At 43.3% G+C, this 17,621-nt stretch overlaps 1 protein-coding gene across 1 annotated transcript in view; it reads left to right on the top strand.

Moving 5' to 3' along the window:
* KCNH1 (potassium voltage-gated channel subfamily H member 1) overlaps positions 1-17,621 on the top strand; it is a 342,230-nt gene that overhangs the window by 176,916 nt on the left and 147,693 nt on the right. The window lies entirely within an intron of this gene.

Below are 17,621 nucleotides of genomic sequence, written 5' to 3'. Positions count from 1 at the left end.
AAACACTATGATAGTTCACAGCTAGTGCTGGATGGGAAATGGTGGTTTAGATTTCAAACATTTCCTGTTTGACACTATGGATGCAATTAACATATTTCAGTTTTTTCCACAAAAATGGGGGAAAGGGCAGGGGAAGAGGGACTGAGAGAGATCTACTTCAAATAGCCAGTAGCTTGGTGATCTGGTCACAAACCTGGGCATGAGAATTCTAGGTGAGTGCCCTAAATATCAAACTATTGGTTATTTTTGGATGGATCTGTTTCTTTTGCTAGAGGTGCACTACTTTGTATAAATAATCAGAGAAAGTGGATGCATCTACATGTTCATAAATGCTCATTAGGCTCCCCTAATGTGCAGTAGTGAAAGTGCACACATTTTTAGTGAGGCTTAATGCGCAGTAGCCTAATTTTACTGCACATTAGTGGATTAGCACAGTTTTTGTGTGATGCTCTAATGCACAGTAAAATAGGTTACTGCACATTAAAGCACATATGTAGATGCACCCAGTGAGTATAGTACAGTAGTTAAGACCTCACTTGGACCATAGATGACTCAAATTCATGTCCTTGGTCCAATGCATATTTAATTATTTAAAGAAAATCGAGCTGTTCCAACAGAAAGACTGGTGGCGATGCCACTCAGAATTGCCAGTGTATATGGCTGAGATACTCACTTGGGATCTGAGAGAGTGGCAATAGCAGACTTGAACCTGGGTGTCTCATATTCCCTATCACTTCCCACATTGCTGCATCTTTTACTGTTCTGGGCTCTCTCTCTCTCTTTTGTGACTTGAAACTCCATACTGAACCTGAGAAATTTTAACAAATTTTTGTTAGAAAAATATAGAAACATTCCTAGCAAGCTGCACTTACAGTCCCTTTTCAAAACAACATTCTGTCTCCAGAGTCAAAACAATTTTAAAAAATAGACATCTTATTTTTAACTAGAAGCATAACATTAGGCTGGAGGCCTTAAATTCGACAAAAGTTCACAGTGGCCTGAACAACATTGTGAAGTAAAGCTTGGAGAAAAGACTCAGCAGATAAATCACAAGGTGGCTAGAACACTAAGAAGGTGGTATTTAGCCCTTGATTCTGTCAGATGTTTCTGTGATAAGGTGCATTCTCATAGTAGCTTAAGTCAGAATCTGTCACTCATACCAGCCTCAAGAAAAGAAAACAACCCTGTAACATTAATCTTTCAGATCAAATATACCCAGCTCTCCAAATTAAAAAAAAAATCTGCTGGGAAAATAAGCTAATATACTGGGTTTTGTTCTTCCCTGCATTTGAGCAGACCTGCTAAGCAGGACAGTTTAATAGGGGTCTCAAGAATCAAGCTGATAATGGTTTATTTACTCATGTGCAAAATGTGTATAAGTGAACCAGGTACAAGGCAAGTGTGTATGTATAATAGTATCATCCTGTAAGATACAGAGCAAACTTTTCTGCTCCTAAGGTCATACCTTCAGACAGCAGATTCCTTTTTGCATGTTGACTGCATTAATTAATATAATAAACGTAAAACAAAGTCTTAGGTTGATGTATCCTATAGGTCACTTTTACCTTAGTATATTCATTGATAGAAGGCAGTAGATCTACTATCCCACTTCACTCCATTAATACAATTGAAAAAATTGAAACAGCCCAACATTTTTTAATATAAACCCATTCCTGCATAGTAGCACCATGATCTACTCTTATTTCATTTTTAATACTTATCTGTAAACTGTTCAGCTTAGATTCCTGAAGTATCAGGGAAGTAAGGAAACCTGAGCCCTCAATATTTTAACAACTGATATTGCCTCAGATTAAGGGCATGCAAATAAGGATGCTTACTCATTTTCAAAATGATTAGAAATACTATATTTACTCAAATTCAACATGAAGTGCCGCTCCCCCCCGCCAAGTCAGCCTAGGGAAATAAAACCCTCATCTTAGATTTACGTACAAAGTGGTGGGTTGGGGATTGGGGCGGGGCGGGGGGGAGGAAGGGCAGATGGGTGCTGTGGCTCTGACACTGACCCTGAGCTAGGGCTCTTCCCCCCCCCAAACTTGCCCTCTGCAGCTTCTTCCCCTCTGCCCCCTCACACCCTTTACTGTCAGGTGCAGCTCGGCTCAGGCTAGATTCCCTCCTGGGCATGGGGTACGTGGAAACTGTCCTCTGTATGGACAGTCGGTATCACCGATGCTGCTGCATGGCTCCTGCCCGGACAGTCAGTAACAGTGACATTGCTGCATGGCCAGCAGAGCCTGCACTTCCACATGTTGTACTCCTGGAGGGAACCAAGCCTGAACAGAATCTGGTAGTCAGGCAGGGGAGGGAGGGAAGCAGCAGAAACTGGGGAGCAGGGGGAAGGGACAGAGATTGAGGTGAGGGGGAGAGGCTGTGTGGAGCTAGGGCTGTGGGGAATGTCAGTGGCAGTGTGGGGCAGGAAGTCTGCAAGGGGAAGAAGTGGGGGGCAGAGTGCAAAGGGGCTACCTGATTTCTCAACCCCTCTCCCTCCAGCCATCTGACCACCCCTGTCTACTGCATTCCCAGCTGTAGCAGTGTGGAAGTGTATGGATTCAAGACAAGCCTCCAGTCATTAGGTTCTGTACCTGGAAAATTATAACACATTTATAAATTTTCCATATATAAATTCCAATTATTGGAGGCCATCTTATAGTCAAGGTCAACTCAGATTTGAGTAAGTATGGTATTCTTTTATATTATTACGGTTCTTATGGGATAATATATAGATTGCCCCCTTGGCATTGGCTTTTCCTCTTTAAATATGACTTGTGGCCAGACCCTGCTCCTACCAGAGTCAATGATAATATAAGAAGGAGCCTGTGTTTTTCCCGTGAATCTAGGAAATAGAGAAGTAGGCAAAGGTGAATTCTATTGGTGGGCATGCCACCACCTGGCTTTAAGGATTGGCAAATCTTCCAGACCAGTGTTTTTCAGATTGCATGCCATGGAGCCCTGGGGTTCCACAATAGGTCACCGGAGGTTCTGCAGAGCGATTGGAGGCCAAGGGGCAGTGCACTGCTACACTGCTATTTCCAGGCCAGGTTGCCTGGCTCCACCTCAGTCTTAGGATAGGGGTAGAGTTTCCAAAGCAGAAAAAGTGATATTAAAGGATGCTGTGACTTTGGGAAGTTTAAAAACCACTCTTCTGTGTAGGTCTCAGCCTGTTGAATGTGAAGCCCTTCATGGGAGCTTCTTCAGGCAAGTGGCTGAAGTAAGCTTCACAGCCACTTGTGTTCCAGTTCCCCTGACTCATTTTGGAATATCCGGTCCTCTGGCCTCGCTCCACTCTTCCCAGGATACCGCTGTGTAGGGTATCCCTCCCCCACACCTCCGAATCCTCGAACAGCCAAGTTTTATGTAGCAGAGAGTTTATCCAACCTGGTTTTATTCCTCAGACTATCTTCTCCTCCAAGAAGGCAAAACATCACCAGTTCCACTTCCATGTAAGACTCCATAAAGCCTGAATAAGTTTCTCTTTTAACCTCTGTGCAAGTTAGTTTCCGGATCCATAAAATGGGTCTGATAATTGCCTACTTTGTACATGTGAAGCTAAACTTGTAAAGTACTTTGAAATTCTCAAGTGGAAGAAGGCACTTCTGAGGGGCAAAGTGTTTCTTACTGCAGGGTAATGCATTTCAAAAAACTGCTTTGCATATAAATTTGATCTTGTTGACCTTTCCCAGTGGGAGTTGAGCAGGAGTGTGTGTGTGTGCATGTATGTATAAGCACCCCCCTATTTATCAAATTTTTAAAATGAAAATTCACTTGCAAGAAGCATGTAAAATTGTTCTATTATATCTGAAATGAAAGGCTGCCTATTTGATCATAACTTGTTTCTTTTCACTGAGGTTATAGCAGTGTGCATCCAGTTAACACTTCAGGAAGAATTTCTAGAAAAAAGGTACTTTAGCCACTGTTTCAAAGAGAGTGGTACTGTGAGAGACCTACTTCTCAATTGCTGTCTTTTGTGACTGAGAAAAATGAGTTATGAGTTGTTTATGGGCTGTTTTGCTGAAGTGGTTCATAGATCAGGTGGTGCAAGTGGATCTTCTGATGGTCTCTTTTGGTCCAACAGTTATTACATGGTTGCATGCTGTTGTAGGGAATTGTACTCAGTGACCAGTGTGTACAATTTCTGTGCTCTGGAGAGAAGAGTACAGCAACAGTGTTGTTTAGATTTTATGCCAAGTCAACCAATACATTGTGCTGTGTGAGTTTTTAAGGTAATTCTAAATTAACATGTGCATTGTAAACTGAATTTCTGATCCTGCTAAGGCTCATAGAAGTATTTAATTTTACACTCTAATTCCATTGAAATCTATTAAGAGTTGAAATCTGCATAGACTTATGCACCTGCATAAGCGTTTTATGGAATTGGAGTCCTATTTTATTGAATGGTCTATGAGACTATTAAGACACTTTAATATTAAATTTTGCTTCAACCATGTCACTCCACTTATTTTCTTAAATGAAGCATACATTGGCAGCAAAAATAGTTAGAGACTAAAATAAAGCCCTCAAAACAATCCTTTATTCCAAATTGCACAACAAAAACTTAATTGCTGCTGCTGGTTTAGGCACAAAATAGACTATGCCACCTGATTTATGTCACAAATTGCAACTAAATGGCAGTTTTGAACATCAAACTTCAAATAACAATATGTAAAATACATGAAATTTATGAAAAATTCTGTAGGATAGTTTCAATTAACAAACCCATTAGAGGACATTTTAATTTCCTCCAAGATCTCCTAGGAACAAAAAAATGACAAATTAACCACATAAATTATTCAAGGTGAATTACTTTTCTTAGCTTTAGCTGTCACTTAATAGAACAAGCTTGGCAATTTGGACTGCAGGCTTGCATCTTCCTTTCAGTGGCAGAATAAATTGTGTATCTAAATTAGTCTGTGCATGAATGCTGTACCACATTATCACAAACTAAGCCAAACTGTCTCTAATCCTCAAAAGATATGAACCCATTCATACTAAACATTTTCAAATACCGGACTTATTTAGTCCCCAAGAATAGTACATTGAAAATGTGCTGCAGACCCCAAGCATTTAGAACATGGTGTACTCCTGCATAAAAATATCATTGTAAATCAAGTCTATTTAATACTCAAAATGACAGGTGTATTCTCAGTTCAAACTCATATCCTCAGAACAAATATATTGACTTGGAGTGATACAAGGACTGGCGTGGAAGAAAATTACATCCAAAGTAGAAGAAAAGAATTGGGCATTTTCAATGGCCATCGAATTAACACTACACTCCATGGTAATTTAAAGGGGATGTAAAGATATATGGAGAGCATTAATCTTTAGATTTTTATTTCTTTGTAATATGTGCAGCAAATGGTGAAACAGTTGGCACGTTTTAGATGAGGGTTTATGACTTATTTTAGTCAAATTCATATAGCACAATAATTATACAAAACAGTTTACAGAAATACAGAGCCAGAAATTGCTTGGGACAGGGAATATATGCAAACTTTAATATTTTTATGGTAGTTGGGGGAGCTAGTGGAAGGGGAGTAACAGGAAAGAAGGCAGCTGTTTAAACTACTGTTTTGTATATTTGAGGTAGTTCTGTGGGCAGGTGAATGCAGTGTACGTATAGATAAAATGGTAGGAAGATAGCCATTGAGCTTTTACAGATAGTGGTGGTATACATTTTTTTAATCTTTAGGTTTCTTTTATCCCATTAATGTATCTCTTTCATGGCAGTGCTACTTTAATGCCAAATTTATTTCTTTGGAGATGTGCATACTATAGTCATCTACTTGAGTAGGGTGCTTGTTAAAATGTCTGAAGACAGAATATAGCCAATCTTATTTTTTGGTTTTCTGCATTTTTTTCAAGGTCTCTGACCAAATATTTTGTTAAACGTTTTATATCTTGCTGTCCTTTAAGCCAGGTGTGAATCTACCATGCCTTCTTTAACTTAGGCGATTATTTCATTAGAGTGTAGCAGGTAAAGGATTGACTGAAGATAAAATTGTTTCCCTGAAGAGTATTAGGTCTGTGCCACGTGTTACACGTAACACATGATTAACCAGTTAATCAGCCTTAAGTTGTAACCTGACCACGTATTAAAGCAGTTCATGGCATCATAAAATGAGGAATAAGCCACAAAGTTATTCCACAAAAATGTGTAATAACTTTGTGGCTGGTTCCTATCACACCATTAATTGAATGTGTATCTAGGTCCCGGCCCCCTTTCTCCCCCGTGACTGGGAGCCCTGTCAGCTAATGTGGTTCCCAGCCATAGGGGCCACCATGCACTCCCACAGCTAGGAGCCCCGTTAGCTGATCTGAGCTCCCAGCTGCCAGAGCTCATAGGTAACCCATGTGGCTGGGAGCCCCATCAACTGAAGGGGCTCCCAGCCATAGTAGTTTGCTACTTATTGCCAGGCTCCCCCTGCCCTTGCAGTAAGGCATGATGGGACCTGATGCTTGACCACACAATTATGTCTCCTGCCATGCACATGTGGTGTGGTAGGAAGTATGAACATGTGGATCACACATGAGATCCCATTGCGCCTTTACTTGCATGTCTGGCAGGAGCCTTAGAGGCAGCACAGTTTGTACACTATTTCCATTGTAAGGTCATGCAATATTTCCTGTTTTTAGTAGCTTTTGATTGTGCCATACGTTTACCAGTCAGTACTGGATATCTGCCTCAGGATGGCTCTTTTCAGTAAAAATTGTTCAGAATATAGTTAGAGAAAAACAATTAGTTTTGGTCGTGTTAAGAAAAAGAAGCCTCTTACACATGCTTGTTTGAAATTTGCCATTAAGCAGGGGGCTGGTTTTAGTATCAAGGATGCATCTTCTGTCATCCTTTGAAAATATGTTGAAATTTAGACAAATTATAAGCCTTTGGGGGTGGAGGGCAGAAATGCAATTTGCACATGCTCAATAGAGAATGGTTAAAGTAAATTTGCTGTCAATTAATCTCAGTTAACACGCCCAGTGAGTGCATTAATTTGTTTTGGTGTTAATTTTTTTGTGTGTGTTAATTGCTGCTGGTGCTGGGGGAAAAGCAGCCCCTCCTCCATGCTGGTGCATGCCTGCCTGTGCTGCTGGGGGAAAAATGGCCCCTCCTCCCTCACTGTTGCTGAGCCACATACACACACATGGCCAGCAAGCAGCCAGGCTGGGAGCAGACTCAGCAGCTAGATGCAGGTAAGTGTATAGGGAGGCAGGGGTTGGAGGGTCAGGGCTTGTGGACTGTCTAGGGTTTGTGTATGCGTGTGAGGGGGGACAGGTGCCACACCGTCACAAATTCCCCTCCCCCCACATACTTGCCCCCCAGCCATGCAAAGTACCTGCATAATTTTGAATTTTTCTGTGCATAATGAGAAGTGTTGCTTGCACATCCCAGCCAGGCATACAGAAAGGAGGAAGGCTCAGGCACGGGTCTCTCAAAATTAACAAATTCACCTGTTTTATAGTGGAGGAAATACTACAGGGGATAAAATGGGAACAGAGTATGATAAAGTGATGTTTATATATATTGACAATGTTGATATTGTGCCATCTTTCCTTTATTGTTAGATAATAGACTGGTTTCTTCAGTGAAAGTGTATATATATGTTATCAGCAGTTACTGAGTAAAGTGTAGATGAAATAAAAGCTCTGTGTTTTGGGATTTTTTTTTAAATTGTATAATAGTTTTTCAGAGTACAGTTTCAAAATTGTCCTGGGTAATTGCAGTGACAAAGAAGGAAAGGAAAGGAACTCTAAGCAAGGGCAGTTTTTTGTCTAATAACAGTGGAATAAAGATAAGTTTGTTTAGCAATATCTAAAGATACATTTATGAAGAATACTATGCATTTTCATAAAAACATTCACAATTATTCATCGGCATTCATAGATGAAACTACTGTCAGTCAGAGTGATCACATGGTTATTGATTTATGAAACGAGCCCTCAGGCAGGGCATCAGAAGTTTAAGGGGAGTTGATTATGGCTTAGACCATTATCTTGTGAGAGTAATGGTAACAGAGAGATTTTCTGTGATAAAGAAGTGAATGCTACAGATGAGCCAAAGATACAAGACAGTGTGTGTGAGGAATCTAGAGAAGGAAATACTTGGTATATAATAAGAACAGGTTTGAGGCTTTGGAATATTGTTGAAGTGTTTAGAGTGGAAAATGAGATGATCAGAGACTGCTGCCAGGAAGCAAGGCCAGAGTTCGGCTATTTTTTCAGATGAAAAAAAAAAAAAGATAGTATTCTTGATCACTTTCTCTAAAGGAAGAACAAGAAGGGATGGCTTGATTAAGATCATAGGAAAGTGATTGAAGATTGACATGCAGCAAGCATTGTAAGCCTTCAGAACAGAAATCAGCCTCATGCTGAAGAATATGATAAAATCAATATAAATGCTAATACAAGCAACAATACCTACATGGCTTGATGGACGAGAGAGAGTAAGGCTGGTATTAATAAACTAAGAACATTTTACAAATGAATTGTTATAACAGGGACAAATTAATGAATATTACAAAGGACAAAAATGGAATTCTTATTTACAAAGAATATAATTTCTAGAAAGACAGTACTTTAATGAGCTCCTTCATGGTAGACTAAAAAGATGAATGAGAAACAGCAGTTTTTTTCAGATAGCTGAACTGTTTGTAGAAGAAAAAGTTTTGAAGAGATTCAAATAGTACTTAGAATGAGAAGACTGTAAGTGGCCTGTACCAACTTCCGATATACTAGTGTAACTGGCTATTGGAAAAGAGACAAGTTATGAAATAAAGGGTAGGTGGAGATTTAGAGGAATGGCAAGAAAAATGGCATTTACAACCACTGAAGATAAAGCTAAATGCAGTATTGTTAGTTGTTGGGAAGATTTTGGACAAATTTACATGGATATCAAAAAGTTAAGACAGTTAAAATATTTGGGAGCTTTAATAACAACAGTTCTGTATGGGAGAGAATTAAGACATGGATGTGGAGAAGGAATGACTATCTTTGTTTGCAGGGAGTTTTTATATCCAAGCTGCTACTGAGGAACACTAAACAATAGATGTATAAGACCCTTTAAAGCTTTATATGTTAAGTGGCTGTGAGATCTGGGTATTTATTAAGAGGAAAGAACTATAATGAAAATAAAATATTTGCTGACCAGTTTTGTAGGTCAGCAAAAGAGAGTGATGCATGGAGAAGATGATGTAACAAAGAACTTAGGGAAGTTTATAATGAATAAAGTATAATAAAATTAGTGAAATTCCAATAACTTAATTGGCCGGGGCATGTAGATACAGTGACAGACTAGCTAAATATCTCTTGGAACACACTTCTTACACAGCTTGACATCAGGGTCAACCAAGGAGAAGATGGAAAGATGATATTTTGGCAAGACCTAAAGAGATCTCAACATGAATTACCAGCAAGGAGAAAAGATGAGCTCGACAGAAAAGGACAGGCAAATGGTGAGAATGGACAAAGGCATTTATGGAGTAAATACGACAGATATCTAGCCTTTACAAAACAGACAGCCTTTGAAGCTGAGAAAAGCCAGGAAAATAGTGGAACCAGTCTTTACTTAAGGCTATATGCTATAAGTTATTTAAAATAATTACTAAATGTAGAGGCTACACTAAATGTAGTAGGGCTATACCTGTCCTTGATATTAAAGAGAGAGGCCAACATTTTTCAGTGTTGGATGCCTAAAATTAGGCACTTGAATTCAAATGCGCTAAATTTTAAAATACCCCCTGTTCCACTGAATCCATTGAGAGTTGTGGGTATTCTACATGTCTTGAAAATCGGACTGTGTTTGTTTAAATGCTTAAATTTTGGAGTTGGCTACTAGAAATGCACTGATATATCAATGCCATATCGGATTGGCACTGATAAAAGGAAAATTAACATTATTGGCTATCGGCCTTTTTTTGGCTGGTGTATCTGATAATGTACCAATAAATATAACATGCTTTCTGGCCAAGGCCTTGGACGCTGTGTGCATGTGCACAGCCCCAGCATACACATGGCTGGGAATGCAGCCAGGCAGCATGAAGAGCAGCGACCTGCAGGTAAGTCTGTGGAGGGGAAGGGGCATGGGGGAGAGAAGGAGCATGGGGGGGACAGATTTGGCCCCCACAGTGAAGGAGGGAGTGGGGCAGGGTCTGGGGGTGCTGCCCAGTCAGGGTGGTGAATGGGACCCAGGCCTGGGGCTGGGAGTGTGGGGGTGGGAGGGAGCAGCTCCCTGCCCCTGCATGCAGCCCTGGGGGAGGCATGGTGGGCATGTGCCCTCCAGATTTGTACATGGGGTGGGGGCAGATGCGGGCTGCTCACTGCAGGCTTGGGGCTCTCTGCCCTGCTGCCTTTGCCCCAGGAGCTGCATGCTGGCCATGTGTCCATGCTTATCTGTCAGCGGTGGCAAGTTGTGCCTCAGCTGCTGGATAGGAAGGGGACATGAGGCTGGTGTGCAGCTCCTGGCAGAGAGCCTCAGGCCTGCAGTGGGCAGCCCTTATCCATCTTCACCCCACTCAGCTGTGGTTAAAAGTGTCCCCATGCTTAAAAATGGTGGCAGCAGTGCTTGAATGAAAGCTCATTCAACAAGCTTTAGTTCAAGCATCTCTGTCATCATTTTTAAGCAGCAGGATGATGATCCCCTGGATGAGCCACCTGCAGCTCCGTTCTGCTCCCTGCCCCAGTCCCAGGGTCCCATTCATTGCCCTGGCTGGGCAGCACCCCTAGGCCCTGCCCCACTCCCTCACTGTGGGGGCCTCAGTCTGCTCCCCCCTCTCCCACGCCCCTTCTCCACAGACTTACTTGCAGAACACTGCTCTCCAAGCTGCCTGACACTATTCTTGTAAATCAGTTATCGGATCAGTATCAGCCAATATGCCTGGAGAATAATTGGCTATCGGTATTGGCCAAGAAAATCTTTATCGGCTCACCCTTATTAGGTACTTAACTACAAGCCCTCATACTTGAGAATTTTGTTGCTAGTTTTCAAAATGAGCCCTCCAGTGTGTTTAGAAAACATGCATTTATTCATATCAGTGGGAGTTTGCTAATGCAAACGAACTGCATTCTTAAATACCCGTTTGTGCATTCAGCCAGGGACGGATCCAGAGAGGGGTGCAGTGGAGTGGATGCACCTCTTTTGATTTGTGCTTCACTCAGCAGCTGTGCTGAGGGACCCTGACTGCCCAGCACAATATTGGACTGAGCTAGAGGGAGAGAGGTGGGAGAGAAGTGAGTTAGTGAAAGGGAAAGGAGGTGAGGGAACCAGGTGGAGAGATTTAGAGAGGATAAGGTAGCCATTCTCAAACCTCAGGGAGCCAGGACTGGGGAGGGGGATACCCTCCCAGCCCTCAGCCTGTAGTGGGGCCAGCACAGTGGCTGCCAGAGGGTGGAAGAAGATAAGCATGCTACTTGCTCCTCCCCAGCGACATGTAAATGCCCTCTTCCACCCTCCAGCAGCCCCTGCATTAGCTTCTCTGAGTGGTGCACTCTGCTGTGGGTGGGCAGGTGGATGTCCAGACATAAAGCTGTGCTTTTCAGCCTGGCTTGTCCGCCTGCTTCTTGCATGCTCCCAGGAATGGTGGGAGGGGCCATGGGGTCAGGTGGCTCTAGACCTGCCATGCGAGTCCCTGGAGGAACAGCTGTGGCAGTTTGCAACCCCTCCACCTTCTCCCCTCTGAGTCGCATGTTCTGTTACCCTCCCTACCTGCCCTTCCAACCTCTTCAATGCTCCCCCTGCCAGCTGGGTGTCCCTGGACTCCATCCATTTTGGCCCCAGAGCTGGAGGTCAGGGCAGATAAATAAGGCCATAAATTGCCCCATTGGTTCCCAGTCCCCAGCAGTGACCTGGAGCCATGTCCAGGTGCTGTACCGGGAAAAAATGTGCATGGGTCCAGGCAGAGCCTGGGGGGAGCAACCTGAAGGGGTTCTACTTATATTACATTTTATGTTATATTATAATATTGTCATTCAGTTAATTAATGCCACACCCATTAATAATGCAATAACTATATTATAATATTCGTACTGTACTTATCATAGTTTTTTAAACGGAGTGGCACTAAATTCTGAAATCTTGTGGAGGGATGCCTTGAGTCGAAAAAGGTTGATTGGAATAGATTAAGTGGGGAGCCTGGAATGGGGGTCCAGGGCCAGTTCTGCTTCTGGGAAAAATCCGATTTTTCCCTTCCCTCCTTCCATCCATATGGCCAGTATGGCTGCCTGCTACCATAAGGGAGCAAACTGCTGACACCTGTGTCAGCAGGTAATCTGATAAATAAGGTTGAAGTTGGTTCCTGGTTCCCAGTTTCTTATTTGCAGTTCCCAGTTCCTTTTTCAAAGTTTTTCTTTCCAGAATTATAAATATGTTAGCAATAAATGAGACATGGTAAAGAGTTCCATATTTCATCAAAACTGTATTTGCTAATAGAAATGCAATATTATATCACATATTGAGATTACTATATTTACTAGAATATAAGATGACCCCCACCCAATAATTAGATTCTATATATGGAAAACATTATAAATTTGTTATACTTTTCCAGCTACAGAATCTAATTATTGGAGGTTTTCCTTGAATTGTCCTCCTCTCACTGCTAAAACATGGGAAAATAAATCTGGAGAGTCAAGTAGCCCCTTTGCCCTCTGCCCCCTGCCCCCCCTGCAACTTCTTTACCCTGCAGCCCCTTCCCTCCTTCCTTATTGTCAGACCCTGCCCTACCTGAGCACATGGAAGTGAGAAGCAAATTTGAAAACCTTGAAATAAACATACCTGTAGTAACTTGCATATAGGGAAACTACTGCAGCAGGGATGGGCAATTACTTGGGTCCATGGGCCACATACACAGTTTTGGAGAGCTGTTGTGGGCTGGTCAGCACTCTGCCTCTGCAACAGCCCAGAGCCTGTGCAGCCTGTGGCTCCTCCCCACCACCACCACCGGTGTCCAATAACAGCTAAGCTCACAGCCCCGGCCCACCCTGAACCTTCTCCAGACTTGCCCCGGCTAAAACAAACCAGCTCTAGACCAGCCAGGACCTATGCACACAGCCCCAACCCTGGCCCTGGCCTGCCCTGCACCTGCTCCAGACCAGTCTGCCCATGATGAGCAGCGGTGGCGGCCAGGCAACAGAGAAAAGCAGCCACCTCCCTGTCGCCATTGCTGGACCTTTTTTGCTGCAGCTGCCCAGAGCCTGCACCCAGGCTGTCCTGCAGTTCCTCTCTACTGCCAGCACTGAGCCACTGGGCAGCCCAGAGGCAGCGCTGGTGGTGGCAGTGGAAGGGAACTACAGGGTGCCTTGGGCTTGGGCTTGGGCTCTGGGCAGCTACAGCAAGAAGGGCCTGGAAGTGGCAAGGGGGAAGCAGCCACTTTTCCTTCCAGCTTTTGCCTGGCCTCCACCACTGCCACTGTTGCTCATCATGGGTTGGCCATTCCAGAGTGGGTGCAGGGTGAGCTGGGGTCAGGTCTCTGTGTATGGGTCCCAGCTGGTCCAGAGCTGGTCTGCTTTGCTCAGGGCACGTCCAGAGAGAGCACAGGGTGGGCTGGGGATGTGATTCTGAGTCCCTGCCAGTCTCCATGGGGCCTAGGCCAGGGGCAACAGTGGCAGAAGCAAGAAGGGAATCAGTGCTTCCAGGGCTGCCTAGAACTGGAATCCAGCCATGGGGTCACCCCAGGCCTGCTGCGCGCTCGGGGGGAGGGGGGGGTGCGTAGAGGACACACCACCGGCCGGATAGTGCCTGGGCCAGGAGGGACTAAGGGACCTGCCATGGGCCAGGTAAAGTCTCTCCATGGGCTAGATCTGGCTCACGGATTGTATTTTGCCCCCCATAAAGAATCCATGCGCTAATTAACCCTCCACTCATGGCTAGAACTGGGTGTTCTTATTATAAGTCCTGGCATCCTCCAAAAATGTATATGCAGACAAAGGCAACCTGGTCTTTTCCATTTCATGGAAAGTGGGGTTACAATAAGCAGGAATTCTGGATAAACTGTTTAGGGCCCCATTCAATGATGCTTGCCAGACATTTAAGGCTGGTTAAAAAACAGAACTTATTGGAAAATGGGAATGAAAGGTGCAGCTCAGCTGTGGGAGTGAAGAAGTAAAATACATTCACTATAGTGGCTCACTATGACTCAAAATAGAGTGGCTGAATGCAGTGGGCATTACCATATATTGTATTCAGATGGGTTGCACTAGCCTTTGTAGTAGGCTTCCATCAGCACTGCGGCCTTTTTACTAAGATCAAGTATTTTGGGCACCAAGGGGAGGGTATCGGGGCTGTCTCTGGTCCTCTCAGTGCTGGGCCTGGCCTGACCTGGCCTTGTATTGTAGTACCTCCAGGCCCTTTCACTCCTGGAGTACAAGTGCCTGGCTTTTTTAAGGGCCACAAAAAAGGTTCCCATCAGCATGTTTGCCCTATATGGGCCATGTGTTTTTATAGTCATGCTCAGTGTTGGCTGCATTAAATCAACTTTATAGTTGGATTCCATTACTGAGTACATGCCACTTTTGGCAGCTGTTCAATGATAGACAGAAATGAGGTTTCCTTGTATGCAAATTTAAGATGAAGGGCTTTTTCCCCGATGTTGATTGGGGGGAAAAAAGTCAGCTTGTATTCAGGAAAATATGGTAGATCACATCATGAAGATTGTGCTGAATAAAGAGCAAATTTGGGCTGAGATTATAGGGGAAAATCCACCTCAGGTCGCCCCAAACAACACATCTCTGCCAATGGGGACTCTCCTGAAGTAGCCTGGGCAAGCCCTGCCCTACCTGAGGTTCTAGGCCTGTATGTTTTCTGTGCCTGCATGTTTTGTCCATTGCACTGAATTATCTTACTTGAGCTTAAATCGTTCCTCTTTTTTGTATTTCTTATTCCTCTTTGACATGGCCAAGGGTATTAACAATCCAACCTCTTGATCTGTAGAATAAGTGGCTTTAAAATGCTGTATCATTGAGGCCATATTGACAGGTTGAAAGAATCCCTATCAACAGTAATGGAAATTGGGTACCTGCATTTGGTATGGGACTACATAGCTCTGTAAAGACGTTGCCTACATCTCTTCTTAGCTTTCCAACAGAAACCTGTTCTGGTGTCACTTGTCTTTATCATTAGCTGTGATACAGTATGATAGCTTAGTGGGCAAGGATGGAACAATCTGCATTATCAGTGCAAGCTGACTTACAAACAAATGGGATATAAATTGTTTGATTTCCATGAGAATAACAGGAAAATATGAAGTTTCACAAGAGATTGATTAACGCAACCTCACAATTCAGTAAGACAATTTTCTTTCATGTGCTTCCCTCTTATCTATTTCCAGGCAGCTTTGTTCTAACTGTGCCACTGTAAAAGGACTTTGTAGAACCTGTATACTTTTTTGTGAGATGGTAGCATTTCCTGACATGTTTGGAATTGGCAAGGGCTGCAGATGTAGCTTATGAATTCCATTGAAACAGTGTGCGTTATTGTGTAAATTCATATAATTTGAAAGTCATTATTGTAAGCAAGATAATTTTTCCTAAATTATGCAGCCTGTGTGCTTGGACCTGTGATGGAAGGATTCGCTGCAAAATATGAGAGACATATTCCTATAGCTACCTTTCCCAGGTTCAGCTGGTTGGAATGAGCTGTTGGAATCTCAGCAGTGAAGACTTATAGGATTTTTGCTTTATTGCTATGTCCATCAGCTAATCTGCCCACAAACTTCCACCCCCACCTGTGGAACCCAGTTCTGAAGCAGTTGTGTTTTCCTGTAAACCCCAGAAAGGAAGAAAATTTGTAGACTCTCTCAACTGTTGTATTCTTCCCTAGACAGATTTACTTTCACAGAGGGTCTTCACTGTCACATTCCCAAAGTGGCTGTTCAGTTTTGGATTGGTTTTAGGAGACCTGATTAAAAGAAGTTATAATTGACAATGCAAGATGCAGTGTAACATGCATTTGCTGCTTGACCAAGTCACGGTTTAACACTGGGATCCAAGAACTCCAGAGTTATAACTCTGCCTTCTGTCCAGACTCCCTCAATAAACTTGCCCAGTTTCTGTAAACATTCCACCTTCCTTCCATTTCTCACCTGTAAAATGGGGTAATTGTTTTTACATATGATATCTGTCATAGGTATGTTATTGCTGGTGGTTTTTTTGGACCAGGGTAAGAGTGTCTGTCAGAGCTAAGGAAAATATCTTTACTATTAGAACAGTGAGGCAGTGAAATAAGCTGCTCAGGGAAGCTGTGGAATCTCCTTGACTAGTGGTTTTCAAGAAGAGGCTGGCTAAGCATTGGTCAGGAGTGATGTAGGAGCAGCATTCGTAGAGTCATACAGGGGGTTGGGCTAGATGATCCTTGATGTCCGTTCCAGCCCTCTGATTCTATGATAACTCCTCTGCCCTCTGTAGAGTTCACCAGATGGCATTGCTGTTATAATCCATGGGGGAAAAAATTGGGCTTTGTTACTCTAGTTTTCATTTCAGCCAGATGTCCAAATACTATTAAAGAAAAATAGTGTTCATGACCCAGTACACAGGATGATGAAGCAAGCCGCTACAGCATATCACACTTTGACAGTAGAAGAATCACAATTACTTACTATTATTACTTCTACTGCTGCTATTAGAATTGAAGGAAGGGAACATAATGGAAAAAATTGTCATAATTATTCAATATGTAATAGCACAAAATCAGTTTAAGATATTATAATCTGTGGAGTTTGTATTCAGGGGTATTCAGAGTAAGAGTATGTAATTTAGACTTCACTACTTTAATTTATTTACCATCACTAGGGAACAAGCTCCTTTTGTAGGGTGTTGTACAGTTACTTAGGCTATTTAAGAACACAGAGCATGTATAGATGAAACAGGGGCCCTAAATTGAAGTGATGGGTTTTAAAAAACACCGCTTCAATTTAGGGCCGATTAAACTGCTGTGTCGTGCACCCACCCTGCTGACTTACCTGCCTCTCCAGCAGGGTGCGGGGGTTGGTGCTTCCCTCTGCGGCAGTGGCGGCCCCACCAGGCAGCACCTGTCCGCACGCACCCAGCTCGGGCGGTCCTGGGGGGCACTGCAGCTGTGGAGGGAAGCATCGGGCCCCTGCGCAGCTCAGGTAGGCAGGCTTCAGGGGCAGTGTCGGGGAAAGATCAGGCTCGACGCTTTTCTTAGGTGGAGCCTGCTTTTCTGGGCTGCTGCCAGGCTGCTCGGTGCACGAAGCCTGGTGCTTCACTCCATGGCTGTAGGGCAGCAAACTAAAACTCCTCAAAGGAGTTTGTTTGCTGCGCCCCAAGTCATGTAAGGTGCATTTATTCCAGCCGCTGTAGGAAATTCGGTGGCGTAATGCGTAACATGACACTGAGGCATGCAAACATTGACACCATTAAAGCAGTGCAAAAGAATTTAGCTTGTTTTAAAGTGTCGTGCACACACACCCCTCGTTTCGTCTACACACGGCCACAGATGTTAAGGGGAAGACATGTAGCTTACTTGTCTTCAGAAGTTTTTGTTATTTAGAAAGTTATATCCTTAAGGAGATTAGCATCTCTCTTAAAATATGGTACGTCCACAGAGAGAGATTTCCATATCAGAAGGACATTATATGCTCCATTTGCTTTGGGTGGAG

Source organism: Alligator sinensis, unplaced genomic scaffold, assembly GCF_000455745.1.
Source record: "Alligator sinensis unplaced genomic scaffold, ASM45574v1 scaffold633_1, whole genome shotgun sequence".
In the NCBI taxonomy this organism is placed as follows: domain Eukaryota; kingdom Metazoa; phylum Chordata; order Crocodylia; family Alligatoridae; genus Alligator; species Alligator sinensis.
The sequence above is the reverse complement of the archived record's forward strand: the minus strand, read 5'-3'. Positions and strand labels throughout refer to the sequence as shown.